This window comes from Thamnophis sirtalis, unplaced genomic scaffold (assembly GCF_051295495.1).
Source record: "Thamnophis sirtalis isolate CommonGarterSnake01/CBP01778 unplaced genomic scaffold, rThaSir2_p1.2 scaffold_2, whole genome shotgun sequence".
Lineage (NCBI taxonomy): Eukaryota > Metazoa > Chordata > Lepidosauria > Squamata > Natricidae > Thamnophis > Thamnophis sirtalis.
Window position 1 is genome coordinate 2,839,182 of NW_028261382.1, and position 25,915 is coordinate 2,865,096.

The 25,915-nt window shown below is 44.5% G+C and overlaps 1 protein-coding gene across 2 annotated transcripts in view; it reads left to right on the plus strand.

Moving 5' to 3' along the window:
• Positions 1-25,915, plus strand: part of LINGO1 (leucine rich repeat and Ig domain containing 1) — a 386,153-nt gene that overhangs the window by 28,273 nt on the left and 331,965 nt on the right. For both annotated transcript variants that reach the window (XR_015695411.1, XM_087704005.1), the window contains exon 2: positions 3,777-3,996. The gene's annotated coding sequence lies outside the window, so the exon portion shown is untranslated. The remainder of the gene's footprint in view (positions 1-3,776; positions 3,997-25,915) is intronic.

Consider the following 25,915-nt stretch of genomic DNA (forward strand, 5'->3'; position numbering starts at 1 on the left):
AAGGCTGGAGCGATCTGGGTCCATTAATGTAAAGGGAGATTGGCTCGGTGGTGAAATTTTATTTTATTTTTATTATTATTATTATTATTATTATTATTATTATTATTATTATTATTATTATTATTATTATTATTATTTTAAAATATACTTTTTTTATTTTCCACTTTCATAACATATAATCACATGTATACTATTACATAGCCAATATCCTATTGTATTAAGTAGTAATTACATCAGTTCCTCTTGCCATCAACGCCCAGAAAGATAAAAACCCATTATTAGCTCTTCTGCTCTCCATACACCTCTTTCTTCTACCTCTCTCCTACCTCCTTTCTTCCCTCCATCATCCTTTCCTACTCTACTTCCCCTTCCTTTCTCCTTCTCCTCTCTCTTCATTCCACTCCTCCTTATCCTCCTCCTCTTCCCCCCTTACCCTCTCTCCTATCCCTCTCTTCCTATCTTTCTTCTCTCCTCTATTTCCCACTCTTCCTCTCATTGGTGTATTTCCGCTTCTGAGCAAACTCCATTCTATGTTGATGGTATTTATGCTTCCGTATCAATATACTTAACATATCTTAGTTTTAAAGAAAAATAAATAAGAGAAGACAGTATACATGTGCAATCATATTACATTAAAATCTAACACCCCTCGTCAAACTTAATATTCATCCCTCCCCCTCCACCCTCCCCCCAACCCCTCCAGCCTTCCCTCCCCCGACTTCCCAGAGCCCATACACAAATTTAATTTAATTTTTTACTACCAGTTCTGTGGGCATGGCTTAGTGGGTGTGGCAGGGGGAAGGATACTGTAAGGATGCTCTGGAAAAGCTAGGCTGAACTCTGCGACTGGCTGTGTGTAGTTGGTTAAACCACCATATACCTGGCTGGCTTAACCAACTAAACACAGTTGGTTTGGTGCATCCTGTTAGCCCAATCAGTTGCAGTGGTTTATTTAAAGAGGTGGCGCAGTGGTTAGAGTGCAGCACTGCAGGCTACTTCAGCTGACTGCAGTTTTGCAGTTCGGCTGTTCAAATCTCACTGGCTCAAGGTTGACTCAGCCTTCCATCCTTCCGAGGTGGGTAAAATGAGGACCCGGATTGTTGTTGGGGGCGATATGCTGACTCTGTAAACCGCTTAGAGAGGGCTGAAAGCCCTATGAAGCGGTATATAAGTCTAACTGCTATTGCTATTGCTTTAAGAAGCAACAGTGAAGGGAAGTTAGATTTGTGCAATGGAGGAGCCCAAGATGACCCCACCTGGGTTCAGAAAAGCGCTTCTCCTGAGCATCTTCATTTCCTCTGGTGTCACCAGGGATGGGTCAAATGCTATCTTGGGTCATGGCGTTACTTGGTGTTCCTTTCTTCCGTTGTTCTGGCAACCAGTTTCTTTGGCTAAATATGCATTTTTATCTCTCACGGAGTTGGACGTCCGAGGCTGACCTTTTGAAACAAAGGTGGCCTATAACGTTATCTCTCAGACCTTTAGCCAGTAGAGTTTTATCTACGAAAAACCCTCTTCTGACAGGCACCGCCAAACGACCCCTTTCATCGTCGGAATCTTAACTGGTATTCATCCTCTGTTTCTGTTTATCTGCTTGGGCATTCTCTAAAGGGAGCATTTTTAGTCATAGCTGTTCGGCAATTTGGCTGATAAACTTGCATGCAATTTCACGTTGTCTGCACCAGAGGAGTGTTCCTATCGTTTCAGACCGATTCGGCTGAATAGGTAGCAACTTGTGACGCTATCGGTTCAATCCTGAGCACTGCCATCTTGATTTTCTGGCCTGCACGTGCGCAGAACAATCTTCATTGAAAAAATGTAATTGCCCCCCCTTTTTTTTCAATGGTGTGCGCTTGTGCTGACCTTTTTAATTGCAAATGCGCATGCATGCAAAATTTTTCGGGCACCGAATGGGTAGTAATGCCAGAAGGAACCCACTTCTCGGCTGCATCTATCATAATTCTCAACAGAATGAAGTTGGCTTTCAGGCCTTGGGTTCTCTGGAATGGTGTAGTATCTCCTGCTTAAGCAGAGGGGTTGGACTAGAAGACCTCCAAGGTCCCTTCCAAATCTGTTACTCTGTATTCTATGACTTGGGGCCAGGGGTGAAATCCAGCAGGTTCTGGAGAACCGGTAGCAGAAATTTTGAGTAGGTCGGAGAAGCGGCAAATATCACCCCTGGCTGGCCCCAGAGTGAGGTGGGAATGGGGATTTTGCAGTATCCTTCCCCTGGAGTGAGGAGGAAATGGGGATTTTGCAGTATCCTTCCCCTGGAGTGGGGATGGAATGGGGATTTTGCAGTATCCTTCCCCTGGAGTGGGGAGGGAATGGGAATTTTGCAGTATCCTTCCCTGGAGTGGGGAGGGAATGGGGATTTTGCAGTATCCTTCCCCAGGAGTGGGGAGGGAATAGGGATTTTGCAGTATCCTTCCCCTGGAGTGGGGAGGGAATGGGGATTTTGCAGTATCCTTCCCCTGGAGTGGAGAGGGAATGGGGATTTTGCAGTATCCTTCCCCTGGAGTGGGGAGGGAATGGGGATTTTGCAGTATCCTTCCCCAGGAGTGGGGAGGGAATATGGATTTTGCAGTATCCTTCCCCTGGAGTGGGGAGGAAATGGAGATTTTGCAGTATCCTTCCCTGGAGTGGGGAGGGAATGGGGATTTTGCAGTATCCTTCCCCCCAGGAATGGGGAGGGAATGGAGATTTTGCAGTATCCTTCCCCTGCCATATCCACCAAGCCAATCAGTCAAAATCATTGAAATCAATTTTGCAGATTCTTGTCATTTCCAAACTGGTAGGAAATTGTATCTTAAACTTTCTATGAGGATCAGTGGAAGCGCTGTAAAAGTGGGCCAAATGTATCAATGGAGTTTTGTGTTGGAGAATAGAATAGGAAAAGGATGGAATTCTTTATTGGCCAAGTGTGATCGGACACACAAGGAATTTGTCTTTGGTGCCTATGCTCTCAGTGTACATCAAAAGACAAGATACATTCATCAAGAATCATAAGGTACAACACTTAAATGATAATCACGGGATGGTCATAGCATGCAAGATGCAGGGGAAGGAGGGGCAGAACCTGGGCGGGTGGCGTCAAAAGAGGAATCAGCCTAGAATTGCTACGAAGTCACCAAGGAACAAAGTCCAGCACCCCTCGAGTGCTTCCGATCCTCATCTAGCTCTAAGCAGATGCCCACAGTTAGTTGAAAAGATTCCTGTGCAGAGGCCCTTTGGCAATAAATCAGCTTAATTGGGCCTTCATGTGCCAACCCGGTCTTTCGGTCCTGATTGAAAATAAACACGGGAATATACATCTTCAAAGTCGGAATGACCTTTTCCCTGCTCAAACCACCTTTTTTCTCCTCCTTGATGCGTCCTTCTCTGCAGGCTAAATTGATTCTCTTTTATCAGTTGATTGATCAGCTATCGCTTCTGCAACTGCCCGAGAGCACTAATTATCTTAGTTATGATGAGATATGAAAAGGCAAAGCAACCAAGGATTGCAAAACACCTCTGTGGCATGGTTTATTTGCAATTTAATCTTCGTTAGATTTAGGACAGCTTCCTCCTTCTCCAGGTATCTTAGCCCCACGTATCTTCCTTATTTGCTCACCTTTGTAGGCATGGCGTGGAACGTACTTTTTTTCCGCAACAGGAAAAGATAATTTTTGTATACGTGGTTTTGATTTTCGGTGAAGTCTACCGCAGTTAATTAGCAATGTTCTGGGTTCCCCTTTTAATTTTCTCTCTCTCTTTTTTTCTCCCTCTTTTTCCAGTTTCTTCTACTTGGAGCTCGGAAGCAATTCCCGTAACTTGCCTCACAAGGGAATATATTTGCTTTCCCCCCCAAACTCAGCGCTTCGACTGAACCCACATTCTCACGAGAGACCTTATTAGTCTCCATCAATTCAACATCTTCTGGGAAAGGAAAGTCTGTAATTTTGGACCGCTCTAACGTTTTTCTGGCAGCTTCCAAGTTCCTGGGATTCTACGAAGGTAGGAATTTACTCATTTAAGGTTACGTTCAAAAACAAGCGAAAGTCAAATATTTTGTAAAGCGCCTAGTAATTATTTGAAAAGGTCGTTGCTTTTTGGCTCCTAAGATCTTTATTTTTTTTAAAAAAAGCAAAACCAAGTAACTTCTAACTCTGCGTGCTGGAGGACTCGTGATGCCAGCCAAAACTCTGAGAAGCTGAGATGTAACCGAGTAAAATTTGAGCCACGCATGAAGGTTTATTGGATTGGTTCACCAAATCCAAGTTGGGGGGACGGGACAGAAAGTGCAAATTAAAAAAAAAACACCGGCAGATCTGTTTCATGTGAATCTGTTGTGCGATCAACCTTTCTTTGAAGGAAGAGATGACGGGAGTGTAGACGTTTAACTAATTTGATGGGTATCCACTGGTTCCCCGCTTTAAGCGGTTGGTTCTTTTTCTGGTCAATGTGTCTGGATGAGAAGATTGACAGGGCAAATGGTATGCTACCCTTGGAAGAAATTTCCTTCTGCATTCAGTTCCAAGTGGGGAGAAAGACACTGGAAACATGGTGGCTGCTTGGAAAGATGGTTTTAATTGTGGACAGGATCAAATGGCTTGAGATCCTGGGCAAAAAGCCACAAGGGAGAGAGGGAGGGAGGGAGGGAGGGAGAGAGGGGGAGAGAGAGAGAGGGAGGGAGGGAGGGAGAGAGAGAGAGAGAGAGAGAGAGAGAGAGAGAGAGAGAGAGAGAGAATACAAGCTCAAAGACTCTCTTGGGCTTTGACCTTGTATTCTGATTGGTTGTCAGACTCCCATGGGGCCATGCAGGGGCAATTCTGTAGGCTGCCCTAAGTCCCAAGCTTGGTTGACTCTTGCTGGGTGATGATGTAGTGAAAGAGTTGTGGGATTCCTATTACGGCTCTCCCTGGAGGAGGTAGATCTTGGTTATGTAGAATAGACTGGCCCAAGCGCTTAATGGCCCATTGACAAAGGTGTGTGTGTGAGAGAGAGTTTCTGCCTCCCTTTTAAGGAGAAATATTCTGCCCTTTTAATATTTCTTAAAATATTTCAATGTTCTAGGAGAAGGGTGGATGCTAACTTCCCTCAACTCCATCCTAGGTTATGAAAGAAGGATTTGACTTGTGCGCTGGATGGAAAGTGTAGGTTGATCTCACCAAATGGTGTTAGACCAGTGTTTTTCAACCTTGGCAACTTGAAGATGTCTGGACTTCAACTCCCAGAATCCCCCAGCCAGCATTCGCTGGCTGGGGAATTCTGGGAGTTGAAGTCCGGACATCTTCAAGTTGCCAAGGTTGAAAAACACTGTGTTAGACAGTGGTGAAATTCATTTTTTTTTTACTACTGATTCTGTGGGCGTGGCTTGGTGGCAGGGGAAGGATAATGCAAAATCTCCATTCCCTCCCGCTTCCTTCCTTCCTTCCTTCCTTCCTTCCTTCCTTCCTTCCTTCTTTCCTTCCTCCCTCCCTCCCTCCCTTCCCTTTTTCCTTCCTTCTTTTCCTTCTTTCTTTTTCCTCCTTCTTCCCTTCCCTTCCCTTCCTTCCTTCCCTTCCTTCCTTTCCACCTTCCTTTCCTTCCTTCCTTCCCTCCCTCCCTAAAAATGCTCATTTTTAAATGCATTTGAATTTTATTTATTTCTGAGCTGCAAATCGGGGCTAGTTTCTTCCCAAGACTAAACGACAGCCCAGTTCACTCCTAACCTGGCTTGGATGGAGCCAAGGGAAAGCCCCCCTCTGTGAGATTGCAATCCTCTTTCATCCTTGCAGCAAATCAGTCCTGGCCAACTCTTTCCAGCCTGTTCAGAGGCAGAGGCTGCAAGAAATTCTAGTGTGTGTGTGTGTGTGAGAGAGAGAGAGGGAGGGAGGGAGGGAGGGAGGGAGGGAGAGAGAGAGAGAGAGAGAGAGAGAGAGAGAGAGAGAGAGAGAGAGAGAGAGAGAGAGAGAGAGAGAGAGAGGGAGGAGAGATCAACTTGCATGGCTTAGTTCCCTCCCCAAACACGTCCGGGATCTCTTTCTGCAACGCAAGCACTGCCTTTGCCAAACCAATTTCTCTCCCACTTTTGAGATCCTTAACAAGGCTTAAATGAGGTGGGTAGACTTGAAGCGTTGCAGCCGGTTCAGCTCTCTTGGTATTCTTGATTTTCCCCCCCAAGCTTCTAGATTTCATCTTAATAAAACCCTGGAGATTTCCCAAAAATAAACACCACACTTTCCTCCCTTATTTTCCTTCCTGCAAGCCAGAAGCTTGGAGGCTTCCTTCAGCCAGGGAGGGGGGGCAGAGATGGGCAAGGAGTTGACCCTCCATCCGGCCGAGAGACCAGATCATTAGCACCGTGTTGTTTGAAAGCAACACAAAACCCCTACTCATCCTCTGTTGTTCTTATTGGTTGATTTTATAAAGGAATAGAATAACAGAGGTGGAAGGGACCTTGGAGGTCTTCTAGTCCAACCCCCTGCTTAGGCAGGAAACAATAGCAATAGCAATAGCAGTTAGACTTATATACCGCTTCATAGGGCTTTCAGCCCTCTCTAAGCGGTTTACAGAGTCAGCATATCGCCCCCAACAACAATCCGGGTCCTCATTTTACCCACCTCGGTAGGATGGAAGGCTGAGTCAACCTTGAGCCGGTGAGATTTGAACAGCCGAACTGCAGAACTGCAGTCAGCTGAAGTAGCCTGCAGTGCTGCAATTAACCACTGTGCCACCTCGGCTCCTTACCACCCCTACACCACTTCAGACAAATGGATATCCAACCATTCCTTAAGAACCTCCAGTGTTGGAGCATTCACAACTTCTGGAGGCAAATTGTCCCACTGATTAATTGTCCTTATTGTTAGGAAATTCCTCCTTATTTCTCGGTTGGTTCTCTCCTTGATTAGTTGCCATCAATTGCTTGCTTCTCCTGCCTTCAGGTGCTTTGGAGAGTAGCTTGACTCCCTCTTCTTTGGGGCAGCCCCTGGGAAATTGGGACATTGTTGTTATGTCTCCCCTGGTCTTCCGTAGTCTTAGATTTTCTTTCCCGTTCTCTCAATATTGTGGTTGGTTGCATAGTCAGCCAGATGTTAAGACTGGGTTTGGCATTTTTGTCCACCCCTTGGGTCCTTCTCAAGGACCTAGGAGAGGCAGCTGTTGTTCTCTGATGGCTTTTCACCTTGCCAAACAAATAAACAAACACCATTAACTCATTGGAAATCCAATGCCAGCCCGGACTGGTTTTTCTTCCCAAGTTCTCATCTCTTCTGATCTAGGCTTCACCAAATCACGAAGCCGACTCCTTGTCCCGACAAAACCCCTTTCTATTAAGCTCATGTGAATTCCTCTCATCCACATCCCGCAAAGTCCTGGCAAATAGTCTTTCAAAGGTGAATTGATAAGCACAGACCTCATCAGGCTTGGAGAGCTGCCAGGCGGATGTCTTTCAAAGGCAACGGCTGTACAAGAAAATACTTGGCGAGGAGTCCCTGAGAGTCACGAAGAAATCTTCACCCTAAATGAATTGAACTAATCGTCTCCTGCAAACTCCACTCCCCTTTCACCTCCTCTTTTATTTCCTCTGGGAGGGGCCATTCACCGTCCACCTGTGTCTTTATTCCCCAATCAGCCCTTGTTCCTTAACTGTTGAGCCGAGGTGGCGCAGTGGTTAGGGTGCAGTACTGCAGGCCACTTCAGCTGACTGTTATCTGCAGTTCAGCGGTTCTAATCTCACCGGCTCAAGGTTGACTCAGCCTTCCATCCTTCCAAGGTGGGTGAAATGAGGACCCAGACTGTGGGGGCGATATGCTGACTCTGTAAACCGCTTAGAGAGGGCTGAAAGCCCTATGAAGCAGTATATAAGTCTAACTGCTATTGCTATTGCTATTGCTATTGTTCCCTTCTCCAGGCAGTGCTCTGCATATTCGCACACCGGGAACAGGCTCCAGCTGTTCTGCCCCACTGATCTCTGACTCTGAAGGCAGATAGCTGATAATTCTAGCCCCCTCTCTGCCTCCGACACAGAGCACCCTTCCCTAGACTCCAGGACTGGCCCAGATTCCCCCTCCCCACCTCCTCACTGTCTGAATCTGCCACCAGCTCCACTGGCCACTGGTGGGCCACAATGCCATCTTCCCCCAAACAATTTCCCAATAGTTGCACAATAGTTCAACCCTCCGTGTCTCCTGGAGTCTTCATTTCTGAAGCCTCCTGTGCAGTGATTTTTCACTTCAGCTAAAGAGGCAATTTCTTGATTTGGTTCGCTAGAGCTCCTGGAGAGACAGTAAGTGCCTATCATTTCCCAAAGAAGTTTAAATGCTTCTCTCTGGCCTGTGGGTTGGAGTGAGTAGACAGCGCGTATTTCAAAGGTGTTGATTCAGGTTTCCCAGACAATAAACCGGGGGGGGGTCTGCTATGAGAGAGGGAGTTGCAGCGCTCCCATCTGGAGTTAAGATACTGGGCTTGTCCGCTGGAAAACCAACCTCCCGAGTTCAAGACCCGAGCACTATGTAATGGGTTGAGCTCCTGTTACTCGCTCCGAGTCCTGCCTACTAGCAGTCCCAAAGCATGCAAAGATGTAAGTAGATCAATAGGTACCACTTTGGTAGGAAGGTAACGAGTGTTCTGTGCACCTTCGGCATACAGCCATGCTGGCCCTATGATCAGGAGATGACCTGGTTGATCCGGAGTGAGAGGTCAAACAGGTCATCAGTCTTGAGTCCCTTCACACCCTTCAGAGATCTAAGTTCAACCCTCCTTGTATTCCGTTGACTCTTACAGAATAACAGGGTTGGAAGGGACCTTGGAGGTCTTCTAGCCCAATCCTGTGCTTAGGCAGGAAACCTTACACCACTTCAGACAAATGGCTATACAACATCTTCTTTAAAACTTCCACTGTTGGAGCATTCACAACTTCTGGAGGCAACTTCTGTTCCACTGATTCATTGTTCTCACTGTCAGGAAATTTCTCCTTAGTTCTAAGGTTGCTCCTCTCCTTGATTAGTTGAGATTGAGATTTGTTTTATTTATATGCCGCCCTATTCCCAGCGGGACTCAGGGTGGCGAACAACTCAAGGGGGAAAGGGAACACAAAAGTACAATACAAGCGTTTAAAATAGCCAACAGCCACACAGGTCGAGAGGGGAAGGGAACTCATCAACCCCAGGCCTGCCGACATAGCCAGGTTTTAACGGCTTTCCGGAAGGCCCGGAGAGAGGTGAGGGCCCGAATCTCTGCGAGGAGTTCGTTCCAAAGGGCCGGAGCTGCCACAGAGAAGGCCCTCCCCCGGGTAGTAGCCAGATGGCATTGGCTGGTAGACGGAACCCGGAGGAGGCCGACCCTGTGTGATCTAATGGGTCTTTGGGAGGTAATTGGCAGCAGGCGGTCTCTCAAGTACCCAGGTCCAATACCATGAAGGGCTTTATAAGTTATGACTAGCACTTTGAAGCGTATCCGGAGACCGATTGGAAGCCAGTGCAGCTCGCGGAGGATAGGTGTAACGTGGGTGTATCGAAGTACACCCACAATCGCTCGCGCGGCCGCATTCTGGACCAGTTGAAGTCTCCGAATGCTCTTCAAGGGCTGCCCCATGTAGAGCGCATTGCAGTAGTCCAGTCTTGAGGTCACGAGGGCGTGAGAAACACCACGTAACTCACAACTGCAAAGCTACCAAGGTTGAGACACCTGCTATAATATATTGGAACTTTAATGCTACTATAAGGTTACCCTGGGAGAACGGAGAAAAGGGCCTTTAGTAGGTCTCTCCAACGTGGACTGGCTTACTTTTAAACACAGTGGGAACCTGGAAACGGCTGTAATCGAGAATCCTGTATTATGCAGAATCTATCTTCAGCGGGGAGTTTGCAAGTAGTTGCGTTTGTAACTTAGCAGGGTGGTTTTTCCTGTTTTCACATAATGAACTATAATTTTGAAGTTCTCCGCTGGGAACCTTACGTTTCCTTTTCTTCCCACACCTTCATTACTGCGTTTTCTACTCTTGTACCTTGAGAAAACCAGAGGAAAATCTTGCTCAAGGGGGATGTTCCCAGCAGAGAAGGGCTATTTTACATCGAAATAACATCTTTCGTTTTCTTCTCGGGCACCTTTCGATTAAAAAAAAAAAAAGAATATATTATAAGAAAGATGTGGCTAGTTTTGAACGTCGGTGGGAGCATTCCGACAACACAATTAACCTGGATGCTAAATTAACCATTATTAGGGTTTGAAGAATATGGCAAACTGTGAAAGAACCAAAGAAGCTGAGTTTTCACAGAAGGCTAAGACACCAAATATGAAAAGAGGAATAATGCTTGCCAAATGTAATATGTTGTTGTTAGTCTCAAAGTCATATCCGACCCATTGTGACCCCATGGACAACGTTCCTCCAGGCCTTCCTGTCCCCTCCCATCCTCTGGAGTCCATTTAAGTTCACGCCGACTGCTTCGGTGACTCCATCCAGCCACCTCCTTCTCTGCCGTCCCCTTCTTCTTCTGCCCCCCATTGTTCCCAGCATGAGGCTCTTCTCCAGGGAGTCCTTCCTTCTCATCAGGTGGCCAAAGTCTTTGAGTTTCAGAAGATGATGATGATAGATAGATAGATAGATAGATAGATAGATAGATAGATAGATAGATAGATAGATAGATAGATGATAGATAGATAGATGATAGATAGATAGATAGATAGATAGATAGATAGATAGATAGATAGATAGATAGATAGATAGATAGATTCAGAGACTCCATCCAGCCACCTCCTTCTCTGCCGTCCCCTTCTTCTTTTGCCCTCCATCGTTCCCAGCATGAGGCTCTTCTCTTCTCCTTCCTTCTCCTTAGGTGGTGAAAGTCTTTTGAGTTTCCTCTTCAGGATCTGGCCTTCTAAAGAGCAGTCAGGGTTGATCTCCTCTAGGACTGACCGATTTAGTCGGTCTTTATCTAAATCAATCTACCTATTTATCTCCCTACATATCTATCTATGTTGTTATTAGTTGCGAAGTCGTGTCTGACCCACCGCTGGACAACATCCCTCCAGGCCTTCCTGTCCTCTACCATCCTCTGGAGTCCATTGAAGTTCACGCTGGCTGCTTCGGTGACTCCATCCAGCCACCTCCTCCTCTGCCATCCCCTTCTTCTTTTGCCCTCCATCGTTTCCAGCATGAGGCTCTTCTCCAGGGAGTCCTTCCTTCTCATCAGGTGGCCAAAGTCTTTGAGTTTCCTCTTCAGGATCTGGCCTTCTAAAGAGCAGTCAGGGTGGATCTCCTCTAGGATTGACCGCCTTGCAGTCGAAGGGACTCACAGGAGTTCTACAAACACAACTAACTCTTTAACCATAGATACTATTAATGATGGGTAATGATGTGAGAACACTTCCCAATCAGATCTATGTCAACGCCACAGCTATTTCCATGTTATTTAGCTGCATCCAATGCTCCACCCATTCAAAATGTTGAAAAGCCTGAGTTCTTTGTATGCTACTTTCCATAAACTACTATTAAGATCAGCAGTACCTAATAAGGGTATCTGTCAACCTCAGAGGCAGAGGAATTCTGGTAGTTGAAATCCACCCATCTTAAAGTCACCGCGGTTGAGAAACACTGACTGTGTATATGTATAGGTGTATATACTGTATGTGTATATGTGTATGTATATATGTATGTATGTATGTATGTATGTATGTATGTATGTATGTATATATGTATGTAGATAGGTAGATAGATAGATAGGTAGATAGGTAGATAGGTAGATAGGTAGATAGGTAGATAGGTAGATAGGTAGATAGGTAGATAGGTAGATAGGTAGATAGGTAGATAGGTAGATAGGTAGATAGGTAGATAGGTAGATAGGTAGATAGGTAGATAGGTAGATAGGTAGATAGGTAGATAGGTAGATAGGTAGATAGGTAGATAGGTAAAGGTTCCTCTTGCACATACATGCTAGTCATTCCCGACTCTAGAGGGCAGTGCTCACCTCTGTTTCAAAGCCAAAGAGCCAGCGCTGTCCGAAGACGTCTCCGTGGTCATGTGGCTGGCATGACTAAACGCCCGAAGGCGCATGGAACCCTGTTCCCTTCCCACCAAAGGTGGTTCCTATTTGTCTACTTGCATTTTTTACGTGCTTTCGAACTGCTAGGTTGGCAGAAGCTGGGAAAAGTAACGGGAGCTCACTCTGTTACGCGGTGCTAGGGATTCTAACTGCGGAACTGCCGACCTTTCTGATTGACGAGCTCAGCATCTTCGCTGCTGAGCCACCGCATCCCTTAGATATGTAGATATAAACATACAATTATTTTACAAATAAGCAAATGTTGTACTGAACTTTTTGGCATGTGTACTTTTTAAATTGTATCCATTGTTTTTTTGGTCAACAATGGTGATAGCTCCTGATTATTCAACACATGATTAGTAGCTATAACAACGCAGGTCAATTCTTCACCAAATGGCTGAAATGCAAATCTGATGGGAATTAGAACCTAAAGGACCAGCAATTTAATTTATAACAAACATTTAGCTAATAAACAAGTAGCTGCTAAGCTCTATATTAATTTACGCTAATGAGGCCCTGCTATAATCCTTGATGAATGCATAAACTTCACAGAATCTCGGTAGGATGAAAAAAGAAGGCCGGGCGAGGTATCCTAATAATTTATTTACAAAGGTATAATTCACAACACACGTGAACAATGAAGAGAAAAAGCAACATTACAGATTCTTTGTTTAATAAGCTGATTGATAGCCTAGGTTTCACGCATCTTAATTCCAGCCGGATTTCCATTTACCGCAACGAGTGGGAGTTTTGGGGAGTAATGAGAGCCATTAATACGTGCTTTCTTTGCCATTTATAGCAAAAAGATTTATTCGTGACCAATCAAGTTTCCCTAAGACTTTTACAGATCTAAACCTGGGGGAGAAACCCCCTTTTTTTCAATTCTACCAACATTGAGTGGCTTCTCAAGGTACCAAACCCAAGGAAAGCCAAGGGAAAACTAAATTTGATTTAATTTAATTGACAGTTGTATCTTGGTACTCAACGGCTTTGTAACTCATCCAATTTTGCACTCAACGCATTTTAACACGAAAAGTTTGTCCTGGTACTCATTGTTTGTTTAGTACTCAACATACAAGCTAGACGTTCTCGGTGTCAGTTGATTTGTGACTCCCTACATTATCCCTTATGGGAAAAACTTGTTTGGTACTCATCGTTTTTGGTACTCATCTCATCTCTCCGAACCAATTAATGATGAGTATTGAGGTAGCCCTGTATATGAATATACGGAGTGGTAATGAAATTAATTTAGTTCCCTGTATTACTGTGGGCAGAAAGATGAGGAGCTCAATTAAGGAGAAAAATGGAAAATTATAATCTGGGACTGATTTCTTAAGTGCCTATTGGTGTAGGAACATGAGAGAGGCCCATCCTTCAAGCCCTGGGATGTCCATTTTGTCTTAAATAATGGAAACTCCTCCAGATGCTTGAAATTAGATTCTTGGAGTTCAAATATGTTCACGACAAGATACCAGGTCTTTTCTGGAGGCCTCATTTATCTTCCTGTTACGCTTGGTGACTCAATGTTCTCCTCAGACGCGGGGTCTGCCCATGTCTACGTACTAGATGGACAGGAGCACCATTGGAGAAAATGCCAACCTGAATTCTGATGTGAGATGGGTCTAGTGGGCCACCATGAGATGCATTGCTGGCCACTTGAAATATGTTTGATCCAGCAGGACTATGAGCATGATCTCATGACTCAAAGACTTTGGCCACCTAAGGAGAAGGAAGGACTCCCTGGAGAAGAGCCTCATGTTGGGAACGATGGAGGGCAAAAGAAGAAGAAGGGGATGGCAGAGAAGGAGGGGGCTGGATGGAGTCACCAAAGCAGTCGGCATGAGCTTCAATGGACTCCAGAGGATGGTAGAGGACAAGAAGGCCTGGAGGAACATTGTCCATGGGGTCGTGATGGGTTGGACATGACTTCTCAACTAACAACAACAGAGATATATATGTAGGTAGATAAATAGGTAGATAGATTGACTTAGATAAAGAATGACTAAACCAGTCAGTCCTAGAGGAGATTCACCCTGATTGCTCTTTAGAAGGCCAGATCCTGAAGAGGAAACTCAAAGACTTTGGCCACCTAATGAGAAGGAAGAAGGGCTCCCTGGAGATGAGCCTCATGCTGGGAACGATGGAGGGCAAAATAGCAATAGCAATAGCAGTTAGACTTATATACCGCTTCATAGGGCTTTCAGCCCTCTCTAAGCAGTTTACAGAGTCAGCATATTGCCCCCAACAACAATCCGGGTCCTCATTTCACCCACCTCGGAAGGATGGAAGGCTGAGTCAACCTTGAGCCGGTGAGATTTGAACAGCCAAACTGCAGAACTGCAGTCAGCTGAAGTATCCTGCAGTGCTGCATTTAACCACTGCGCCACCTCGGGATGACAGAGAAGGAGGTGGCTGGATGGAGTCACCAAAGCAGTAGGCATGAGCTTAAATGGACTCCAGAGGATGGCGGAGGACAGGAAGGCCTGGAGGAATGTGGTCCATGGGGTTGTGATGGGTTGGACACGACTTTGCAGCTAACAACATGACTCAATCAGATCCTCATTTTCTTCTCCTTAAATTGGCTTAAGCCCAATCTTGGTATGAAGACCTCTGAGCCTCTTCTGAATTTCCAGGAAGTCCCATCCAACTGTGGGAAAAAATGTCTCATAGAGCGTCTTTGAGAAATGAGAGAAGAGAGGGAGTCTTCTGTTCAGATTTATGCTTCTAATAACGCCATTAATTCTCTCTTCTGTAATAACATTAAATCTTCCTATTTGTGACTGGCTTAATCATAAAACCGCCAAATAATTTATAGGCCAGGTTTGTCGTGAAACGGCAGATGATGCTACGAAAATCCTAACCTGCTGCAGTTAGTCACAGGTGAATTCCTCTTTTTGCTATGTAACGTTATAAAACGGGACTGGCTCCCTTCGACGGTTGGGTCTTTATCATAGTTTGAGTCCCAAGTGAGACACAGCGGATGATGAAATCTAAGTTTACGCTCTCTAAATTAAGAGCTCATTTTTAAAATTCATCATCGGCCTTTGTGAGTATGTGGAGAGGCAATTTGGTATGACATCCCTGGATATCATACAGGTAGCCCCCTGACTTAAAACAGTTCGTTTAGTGACTATTCAAAATTACTGGAAAACGTTGCTTATGGCCAGTGGCCAGGCGTCAGTTTCTCTCCCCAATCCTGGTTGTATGCAACCTTGTGATGTAACCCAGTCATCATGAGGTTTCCCAACCGCCTGTTCATATGGAGGAAAAGAGAGAACATTTTCATCTTTTCAGCATGAACCAGCAGTTTATGGCGCAGGGGGGATTTTTGTCATTAATTACTGCCTGCTACGTGGGGCTGTGTCAATATTGTGCATTGGAGTTCCTTGCACTGTAAATTAAACCTCCCCATCTGTGCCTGGGTATTAGCAGCGGTATGAAGCTTATCTGTGAAGCCGGGGTGAATTGGGCAACGGTGGATCTGAATCACCAATGCAGAAATGCAGAAAATCAGCGTCGTTGAATGCCGAGGGGTCAAATCAGATGGACGGTTTGGAGAAATTCAGTTGGGCTTTCCAGATAGATTCCAAACCCAGCACGTGGAGAAGTATCCATTCAGGGCCATCTAATTTGCTTTGAGGCTTCGAATGGATTCCTCCCTTTGATCGATCGCATTGGAATCAGATCACGCTGATAGATCTTTGCGGGGTCCTCTTCTCGGCTTGCCAGTGGCTTCTGCATTCAGGATTGATAAGTTTTGTTTCAATAAGTTTCATAATTGCTTCGGCATAAATAGAGTATCAGCGTCCTAAGTAATGCACCCATAGAAAGCAGATCTCTGAGGCAGACAGATTCCTCAAAAGAACAATTTTATTGGATGTATCATATTGTTGTGGCCCACTAGTGGAGTTGAAAGCAGATTAGGACAGTGGGGAAGTTGGAGAGGAACATGGGCCAGTCCTGGAGTCTGGGGAAGGCTCTGATGAGGGCTCTGCATCAGAGGCAGAGATGGAGCCAGAGCCGTATGCCAGTTATCAGCTGCTTTCAGAGTCGGATATCAATGGGGCAGAAGAACAGCTGGAGCCTGTTCCTGATCGGCTAGATTATTAGTTTCCGAATGCAGAGCAAGGCAAGACTTGGCATAGAATCTCTTATAGTCACAAACAGAACTTTCCACTCTTGAAATAATCGAAGGAATGAACTGTTTCCTGCAAAAGCCCCCTCCCCATTTGCTCTTCTTTTATGTCCTATGGGAGGGGCCAATCACCTCCAAGGTGTGGCTTTACTCCTAATTCAACCCTGCTTTCTTAGTTGTTCTTGTCTTCTGGCAGCTCTGCGCATGCGCACACTGGGAACAGGCTCCAGCTGTTGTTCTGCCTCACTACTGGCTAACTCCCTCTCTGCCTCTCATGCAGAGCCCTCGTCTGAGCTTTCCTCGGCCCCCAGGATTGTCCCGTGTTCCTCCCCAACCTCCTCACTGTCTGACTCTGCTGCCAACTCCCCCTGGCCGCTGGTGGGACACAACACTCATATCATAAAACTTTGTTGCCTGTGAATAAGGTGGCAACGATTTGAGTTTGGGAAGAAGGAAGATTTTTCTTCAGATTTACAATTTGATAGGAGAGAGTTAGTTCTGGAGAAACCAGCAGCACAATCTTTGTTTTACTCCCTGGCTTACACAAAATCCATTTTTTTTCTTGCTTGTTTAAATATATCATTCCTCGTTGCTTCCCCCATGACGGGAGAGAGAGGATTATTTTCCATCGTCTGCGTGGCAGCCTTTTTCAATATTTAGACTGCTATTGTAGAGCTTATTAAATAGATTTAGCAATAGCTATTGCTATTGCTAAATAGATTTCTCCCCCAGCTTGGTGAGGATCAGGTTGGGCCCTTTGGTGAGGGATCTCGAAGTCTGAACGTTGTAGGCAAGATTGTCTCCTAGGATGAGGGACTTGCCCCGTTCATACAGCTAGAAGTTCGAAGAAAGCTAGGCGTGACTCAGAAATAGGAGTTAAAGAACCCCCATTGGAGCCAATTACTTCCAATAGACCAATCAGATCCCACAGATTAGGCCTCCTCCGAATTCCATCCGCCGGCCAATGCCGACTGGCGACTACCCGGAGGAGAGCCTTCTCTGTGGCTGCTCCGACCCTCTGGAACGAACTCCCCGTGGAGATTCAAACCCTCACCATCCTCCAGGGCTTCCGCAAAGCCCTTAAAACCTGGCTGTTCCGACAGGCCTGGGGCTAAAAAGCTTTTGCCCCCCCCCCCTCGAATGGTATGGTTGTTGTGTGTTTTTTAAATTATGTATTATTATGTTCCGTCTTTTTTATTCTTGTCTGTACCCCCCTCCCCTGATTTGAATTGTGAGCCGCCCTGAGTCCCCCTTCGGGGAAAAGGGTGGCATATAAATGTAATAAATCCAAATCCAAATCCATTTGAAATAGAGGAGTAGACACGGTGGGCTGGGTGGCTGTAGCACCTCAACGCATGTTCAAATTTTTCCCATCAGACACATCACCCCAGAAAAATAATTCCTTTTCTAGAAGAACATGGTCCATCTAGATCCATAAATAGTTGAGGCAGCTTTGCGTTGATCAAACCATGGTTTATCTACTCATATACACTTCCCGGTGATTTCATCTGGCATCGTCCCTCTGTCGTGACATGATTTCTGTCGAATTTGGACAATGCTGTGAAGTTATTCCTCCCCAATCCCTATTTGTGCTCTGACCTAGGGTTCCCAAGAGCATGAAGTAAACTCACGACAAAAACCCCTTTTATTAATTTGATGTGAATTCTGCTCATTCACATCCATCAAAGTCTTTCAAGGGAGGATTTACAGTCACAGACCTTATCTGACTTGGAGAGCTGGCAAGGAGTCTTGGGGAGTCACGAACCAATTAAGGGAACTAATGGTCTCCTGCAAACTCCACTCCCCTTTCCCTCCTCTTTTATTTCCTCTGGGAGGGGCCATTCATCGTCCACCTGTGGCCTTCCTCCCAAGTCGACCCCTGTTCTTTAGCTCTTCCCTTCGCCTGGCAACTCTGCACATGCGCCCACTGGGAACAGGCTCCAGCTGTTCTTCTGCCTCACTCCTGTCTGACTCCGAAGGCAGCTGATAACTGGCATAGGGCCCTGGCCCCCTCTCTGCCTCTGACACAGAGCCCTCATCCGAGCCTTCCCCAGACTCCAGAACTGGCCCAGGTTCCTTCCCAACCCCATCACTGTCCGAATCTGCTGCCAGCTCTCCTGGCTGCCGGTGGCCCACAACAATTTGTACCATATTCTGTGGCCCAGTGCTCATCCCTGCATATCAGTCATCTTGGCCAGAAACCTAGTCTGTTGCATCACAACCCATCCATTTGTCCAAACCCTCTCCATTTTGCAAGCAACGATTCCATATTGTTCGTTCCCGCAACTGTCAAGTTGCATATTCCATGACTGTTGTTGAGAGAGACATAAAAGCCACACGCATATTTACAATACAACTGGCAAACACCGTTTCCTCTTTCTCCTTGCTGATTCTGGCTCCTGTTTAACGCGGGTTGATGGATTGGCTTTAAATGCTTAGAACTTCATCCGTAAATGCTATCTTTGTTCATGATTATTTCCCCTTTTCCTCAATAACAGATGCTCTGCAGCGCTCGGTCTCTTGCAAAAGCAGTTGGTCTCCTCATTTCTACCCCCTCCTCTGAGGGTTGGGGGAGAAGAGTTAATGCTTTCATCCTCATGTATGCCAGCTTGGAAACAAGGAGGAAGGAAGGAGGAGAATTTGACTCCACAAATGTGTAGGACTCAAATGCAAATCACGGCTGCGGATGATCAGAGGGGGAAAAATTGAAAGCTCCTTGTTGTCATCTACCACCCAGTGTCACTTCGGCGAGATGGGCTGGGTAGACATTTAATAAATAAGTAAATAAAATAAAGCAGGAGTAAATGGCTTATTGACTGTTCCATCAATACGAAGAGGAGATTAATTTAATTAATTAACTAGCCCCATCCCTGTGTCACATGCCTAATTGGAGATTAGGATCGTGAATGAGGCATTGGGAATTTCCTCAATTGTCATCCTGAGATTGCTTCCCAGAAAGTATTGTTGGAAAAAGTTCTAGTCGAGGATGATACCACCACCACCACCTCTTCCTCCTCCTCCTCCTCCTCCTCCTCCTCCTCCTCCTCCTCCTCCTCCTCCTCCTCCCTTTCATCCTCTTTTACTACTTCAGTTATTAAGAGAGATGCAAGTTGCAACTTTCTAATTCTTGCCATTCTGGTGGCCTCAACCATTGTGGCTTGATGCAGTGTGTCTTTGATGTCATCTCTCTATCTTCTTCTGTCTCACCCTCATGTTCTTTGGCTGCATTACCCACTTCTAATTATGGCTTTATTAAACATGGTTTGTGAGCTAAGGATGATTGCATTCCTAGAGTACCCAGGAATCTAATGGGTTATAAGATTTGAGGTCTATGGAGATTCCCGATCCTGTGTGACCAGGTGTCTGCAAGGAGTATAAATCCTCCCATTCCCCACCATCCAGCCAGAGCTGAAGAAGCTTCTTGGCTGAGAAGTGAAACGCCTTCAAAGAAAAACCAGGAAGTCCAGTTGCCTCTTGAAAAAGGACCTTTGGACATAAGATTTGGGGATCATCTGGTTCTAATCTAAGTCACTGAATATTTCTAGGTGATTTTGGGCTGGACATTTGATCTCAAGCCTTGTTGGCGTATTATTGGGGAAAAATAGAAGGAGGAATTGCTAGGGAATGAAATGTCTTTCCTTGCCCCAATTGATAGATTTCCCCCCTTGTATACAAAGACTATGATCAATCCAAACATTTACCCGCTGATTGGACATGTCTCATGGAGGTTTGGGGTAAAGATGAAAAAGAAGAACATGTGATCTATGATTTGGGGTATTAGATAAAATAGGTCAAGGCTCCCCCAACTTGGCAACTTTTTATGAGCATAGCTGGCTGGAGAATTCTGTGAGTTGAAGTCCACAAGTCTTAAATTTGCCAAGTTTGAAGACCTCTGAAATAGATTATAGAAAGAAGAGGAATACGATGTAGCTTTAGAGAGAAAGGTTAAACTATATATTAGTTTATAACTGCTGTGAAGAATATCGGATGCAATTCTTTCTTTCTTTTTCTTGCCCTCTTTTCTTCTTTTCTTCCTTACTTTATAGTTTTGATCTTCTTGTTTGAAAGTTTGCATTGAAAAATGTATACGCGGTGTGTTGTATATACACCTACACCAAAGATTCATTGTTGGAATTCAAATTTTTTTACTACTGGTTCGGTGGGTGTGGCTTTGTGGGTGTGGCTTTGTGGGCATGGCAGGGGAAGGATACTGGAAAAATCCCCATTCCATCCCCATCCCACTAGCCTGCTTTCCAGCTCTGTTCTCCTGTTCAGGGCAGCAAAAGAAGATCAGCTGGGAGGCAGCAGGGGCGTGGCCAGCCTATTCGCCGGTTCTTCAAACTACTCAAAATTTCTGCTACTGGTTCTCGGGAACCTGTCAAAACTGGCTGAATACCACCTCTGCAAAGATTAGAGTCAATCCATTGCTATTCCCAACTATTTAAAAAAAATAGCAGAGTAGAAGTCTTAACAGTTGAGCCACTGAGATTCAGGTTGGACTGATCAATAATGGACCAATATCACATGTCACAGCATCTATCGTGAAAATGCTCCAGTGTGCCCTTTTGGAAGCATTACCAGGAGTGTTTGACTTGATCCTTAGACAGAGGTTTCCGAGGACGTTAGAAGTATTGATACGGCCCAAATATAGCAACACCTTAGATACCGGAGCATAGGTCGTAGCTCTGTTCAAATCGTTTTATGGAAAGGGGTCAGGCCAGGCTGCCTCTTTGCCCACTCCTATCGAATCCCTCTATCAATTTACAGATCCCTTCACCTTCAAAAACGAACACCACCACCTGAGTTGCAATTCTTTAGGCTGCTCAGTTCAATCCTCAGCATCCATTAACTGAGAGCTTTGTGCTCCCCACTGCATAGAAAAAAGAATTAATCATGAAAAGAGCTGCCATTTTTTTGCTGTTGTTCTGTTAACAACAAAAAAAATGAACATTAGGCCTTTAGACAAAGAATCTCGCAAACCGCAGGTGTGAAGAGCAAATTAATAGGAGCATCACAGAACAGATCTTGTCTTTCTGATATCTAGGAATTGTCTCTTCTATCAATGGCTGCTGGCACGGTGACAAAGATCCATTCTAGAGAATGTCTAAAGGAAGGCGTTGATGGTGGTTGCACTGGAATGCCGAAAGTCTTTTGAAAGTAAAGTAAGATGTCAGCTATTAGATGCGTGCCATTCGCCTTCAATTCCTCAGGGCCATTATATGAATTTTTGTTGCATATCTAATTCTTGCATATCTAATTCTAAGAGCCGAGGTGGCGCAGTGGTTAGGGTGCAGTACTGCAGGCCACTTCAGCTGACTGTTATCTGCAGTTCAGCGGTTCAAATCTCACCGGCTCAAGGTTGACTCAGCCTTCCATCCTTCCGAGGTGGGTGAAATGAGGACCCAGACTGTGGGGGCGATATGCTGACTCTGTAAACCGCTTAGAGAGGGCTGAAAGCCCTATGAAGCGGTATATAAGTCGAACTGCTATTGCTATTGCTATCTTTTCTTTTCACTATTGGCTTATATTACATTTCCCTCCTTAATTCAGGTTAACTTTTGAGCTAGGTGAGGCTCCACTTTGTTTCCTTTTTGGCTTTTTGATTGACACTTTTGAACGGTATGTAAAAAAAAAATTAGATATATTTTTATTCTTTTTAAACAAAACAACACATACCAAACAAGGCAAGAGAAAAACAAAGAAGAACTTTCCTCCACTTCATCAAGCATGTCATTTGGTTACAAGTTTTTGTGCATCAGTTCTTAAGCTCAGGATTAACATCACTGGTTTACATTAAACATAACTGGATGTTTCGCTGTCATTGAGCATTATGTGTTCAGATTACCATTAATATTCTTTCATTTGTAACAATCCTTATTTCCTTGAGTTCATAATTATCTATAAAAATAACAATGGGTCTTTAAAGTATTATAGTGTCACCTATCTCTAAGGGGAAAAAGTGAAGATTGGAACAAAGAATTCCCATTGGTTTATAATAAACGTTCATATTTTTAATTGACCATAATGTCACCAATCATCCAGAATTCCAAGAATATTTTCCCATTGTTAATTATTAAACCATATAGTGGTTAAGTATTTCAATTCATGTATATATCAATTATTCCTTACAGCATCATTGATCTGTTTAATATACAAAGATCTTTCTAATATAAAATGGTCACTACATGCAATTATACCAAAGTATTCAAATCATCGCAGTCTTTTACATTAAAATAATTATTGTCCTTTATATATCATATAAGTAGTACTCTATATCGTAACAGAAAAAATAAAAAAGACAAAAAACAAAAAATTACTACAACATAAGTAAACAGTTTCATTCCCAGGTTTTTTTTAATCTAACCATTGGTAAAACAAGTCCCACACTTTATAATATTGCTCATCCATCCTCTTGTTCTCTAATTTCAAATGTAAGCTTACTCGTTTCGGCACATTCCATTATTTTCCAAATAGTTTCCTCCTGTGATGGTACTTTCTCGTTTTTCCAATTTTTGGCAAATACAATTCTAGCAGCTGTTAAAACATTCACCATCAGATATTTCAAGTCCTGCTTGTATGTTTCTGGTATTATTCCCGATAGAAAGAGTTCCGGTTTTAAATCTATATGTTTATGTATCATTTTCTCCAACCACATGTGGATTTTAGTCCAATATTTTGTTTGCTTCAGTACAAGTCCACCACATGTGGTAGTATGTGCCCGGCGTCTGATGACATTTCCAACATTTTTCGGATTTGTTCTTGGACATTCTTGCAATTCTCAATGGGGGTAGATGGTATGTAGATGTTGTTTATCTCTGTGTGCCTGCTGATGGCCCATTTGTTGGGATTCAAGGAAGCGGCACTCCACATTTTAGCGGGTGAGTTAGAATGGTTGTGTGAATACTATAGTCCTGTGATGGCGAACCTATGGCACGCATGCCACAGGTGACATGCAGAACCCTCTCTGTGGGCACAGGAGCTGTCATCCAGCTCAGATCCACCGCGCATGAGCGCAGGCCTCCCACCAATCAGCTGATTTTTGGGTCTCTGCTGTGCATGCAGGAAACATGTGTATATGCATTGAGGGGAGCAGGAGGGTGCAGCGCATGGATTCGGTGCGCTCCCACACATCCTATTTTTTGTCCCAGGAGGCTTCAGGGAGGCCTAATAGGCCCAAAACAGGGCGGTGTGTGTGAAATGGTGGTGCAATGTTGGCATCTGAGGAGGAAAAGGTTAGCCATCTCTGTCATAGGCTGAAAAAAAACCATGCTTGCTTCTCAAAACTTTGAGTAGGGAAGATAATGAAGCTTTCCCTCAACCTCTCATCAGAGTTACTCCCATCATTACCCCATTCTATACTTATTGTCTTCAGTTTCCCATCTTCTCCAGCTATTCATAATATCTTTGGGTTTATACATTTCTGGTACCCAAGGTGGATTTTTCTGAGGCACAGAAAGATGCTTTGAGGCTCAACAAGAACGTCTAAAGTACATTTTTGACATTCCGGAATGCAGGCAGGATGAATGGATGGATGGATGAATGGATGGGGCAGACAAATCATGTCAGGAAAATGTGATTTGGGGGAAACCAAAGTTTCCTTCTGTCAAATCCTGTTTAGTACATTTTTTTTTTCTGATCAGGCAAGAGCTGTCTCTTTTTTTCCGTGAGTGGCTTCATGCCACCAACTTCAGAAAAGATATACATATATTTCCTTTAATGGATCTGAATATGACACTCATCACATCTCGGAAAAGAATTTCCCTTTTAAAGAAAATATGTAATGAAATCTCTTTAAGAAATTGGCAACATATTCCTCCCCGCAGCTGTGGTTGTTAAGGACAGAAAGCGGCTTCCTCCCACGCCTTAGAGATGCTTCTGTGGCATCCTTCTGTTGAACCAGTAATTTGGACCTCATTATGGGAACGAAAGTTCAGAAGACAGGTCTTCTTCAAGGGAGATCAAGGAGTCTTGTTATCCAGGATTCTATTACCTTCAGAAGAACCTCCAGGAAAACCTTCCAATTTAGTCTGAAAGTCTCACTTCCTTCCCACTCACCTGATGTTGATGACCTGCACTCTGTGGAGAGGTCTCCAACTGCTCTACTTTTTATTTAATACCAAGAAGATTCCACTTCTTCATAAATAACATAGAATAGAATAGAATAGAATAGAATAGAGAATCAGGAGTAGAGTAGAGTAGAATAAAGAATGAGGAATAGAATAGAATAGAATAGAGAATCAGGAGTAGAGTAGAATAAAGAATGAGGAATAGAATAGAATAATAGAAAAGAATAGAAACAATAGAATAGAATAGAATAAAGAATCAGGAGTAGAGTAGAGTAAAATAGAGTAGAATAAAGAATGAGGAATTGCCACCCATGTGACCGGATATGAAATTATGAATTAGTACTTAGGTCGGTCCAAGTAGCTATTCAGAAACTCTGGCATTGAAGCATGCAGGTCTTAAAGCCTTCAAGTTACAAGACCCTTGCACCCCTAACTCTTTAGGAAAAAAAACTAGGGGTCTTCAAACCTGACAGTTTTAAGACTTGTGGACTTCAACTCCCAGAATTCCTCCTCCAGTCACATTGGCTCAGGAACTCCGGCATTGAAGCACGCAAGTCTTAAAGCTGTCAAGTTACAAGATCCTTGCACCCCTAACCCTTTAGCAGTGGTGGGTTTCAAAAAATTTTGGAACCTCTTCTGTAGGGGTGGCCTGCTTTCCGGGTCCACTGATGGAACCTCTTCTAACCGGTCCGGTAGATTTGACGAACTGGTTCTACCGAATAGGTGCAAACTGGTAGGAACTCACCTCTGATGTAGGGGTCATGGAACTCCAAGCTGTTGGGCACGCTGGCTGTGAATTCAGGGATGGTGTTGAGAGAACACCAAGTAGAGTAGGCGGATTTAAGCTCGCTTCTTCTTGTTTGGTATTAGACGTGGCTCAGATCTTATCACAAAGACGGGAGAAAAACACTGTAAGAACATCGTTTTTGAACGACGGCAAGCAAATGAGTTTGCAGCAGGCAAACGAATTGCATAAACCAGCAGCGCAACGTGAGATATTTTCCACTTAGAGATGGCTTATCATCCCTTGCTCGAGATATGGCTGGGCCTAAATTGGTTCGGGGAAAAGCTTTGTCATATCTCGATGTCCGATCCTCTCCTCGCTTTGTGTTTTACATAAGCAGTCATTTAGCAAATTAGCATCGATGTGGGCCAATGCTGTATTTCTCCTAATGGCCCCGGGGAATCTACAACATATCTGTCAATTTCTCTTTGAGCAAGGGGAGGTTGCAATTGCTGCAACGCGATTGACTATGTATTTAAAGAGCACCAGCTCTGTCTGTGGAGGGTTCAATTTGCTGCTTTGTTCCTCACACCTATGCACAAGAATCTTCTCAGACTGACAGTTTGCACCATGCTAAAAACTAGATAAGGTTCGATGGCATTCAAGAGGGGCTGGACGTTGTCCTTTGTGACTACACAAAGATTCTAATTTAATTCCCCGCTTGACTCCTTCCCCTGGCTTTGCAGTCTTTCTCTGGCAAAAAAGATGTGTTCTGCTTTTCAGCTATGCCTATATCAGTGGTGGGATTCAAATTTTTTTACTACTGGTTCTGTGGGCATGGTTTGGTGGGCATGGCTTGGCTTGGTGGGTGTGGCTTAGTGGACGTGGCAGGGGAAGGATACTGTAACATCTCCATTCCCTTCCCACTCCAGGGTAAGGTTACTGCAAAATCCCCACTTCCTCCCAATCAGCTGGGTCTCGGGAGAGT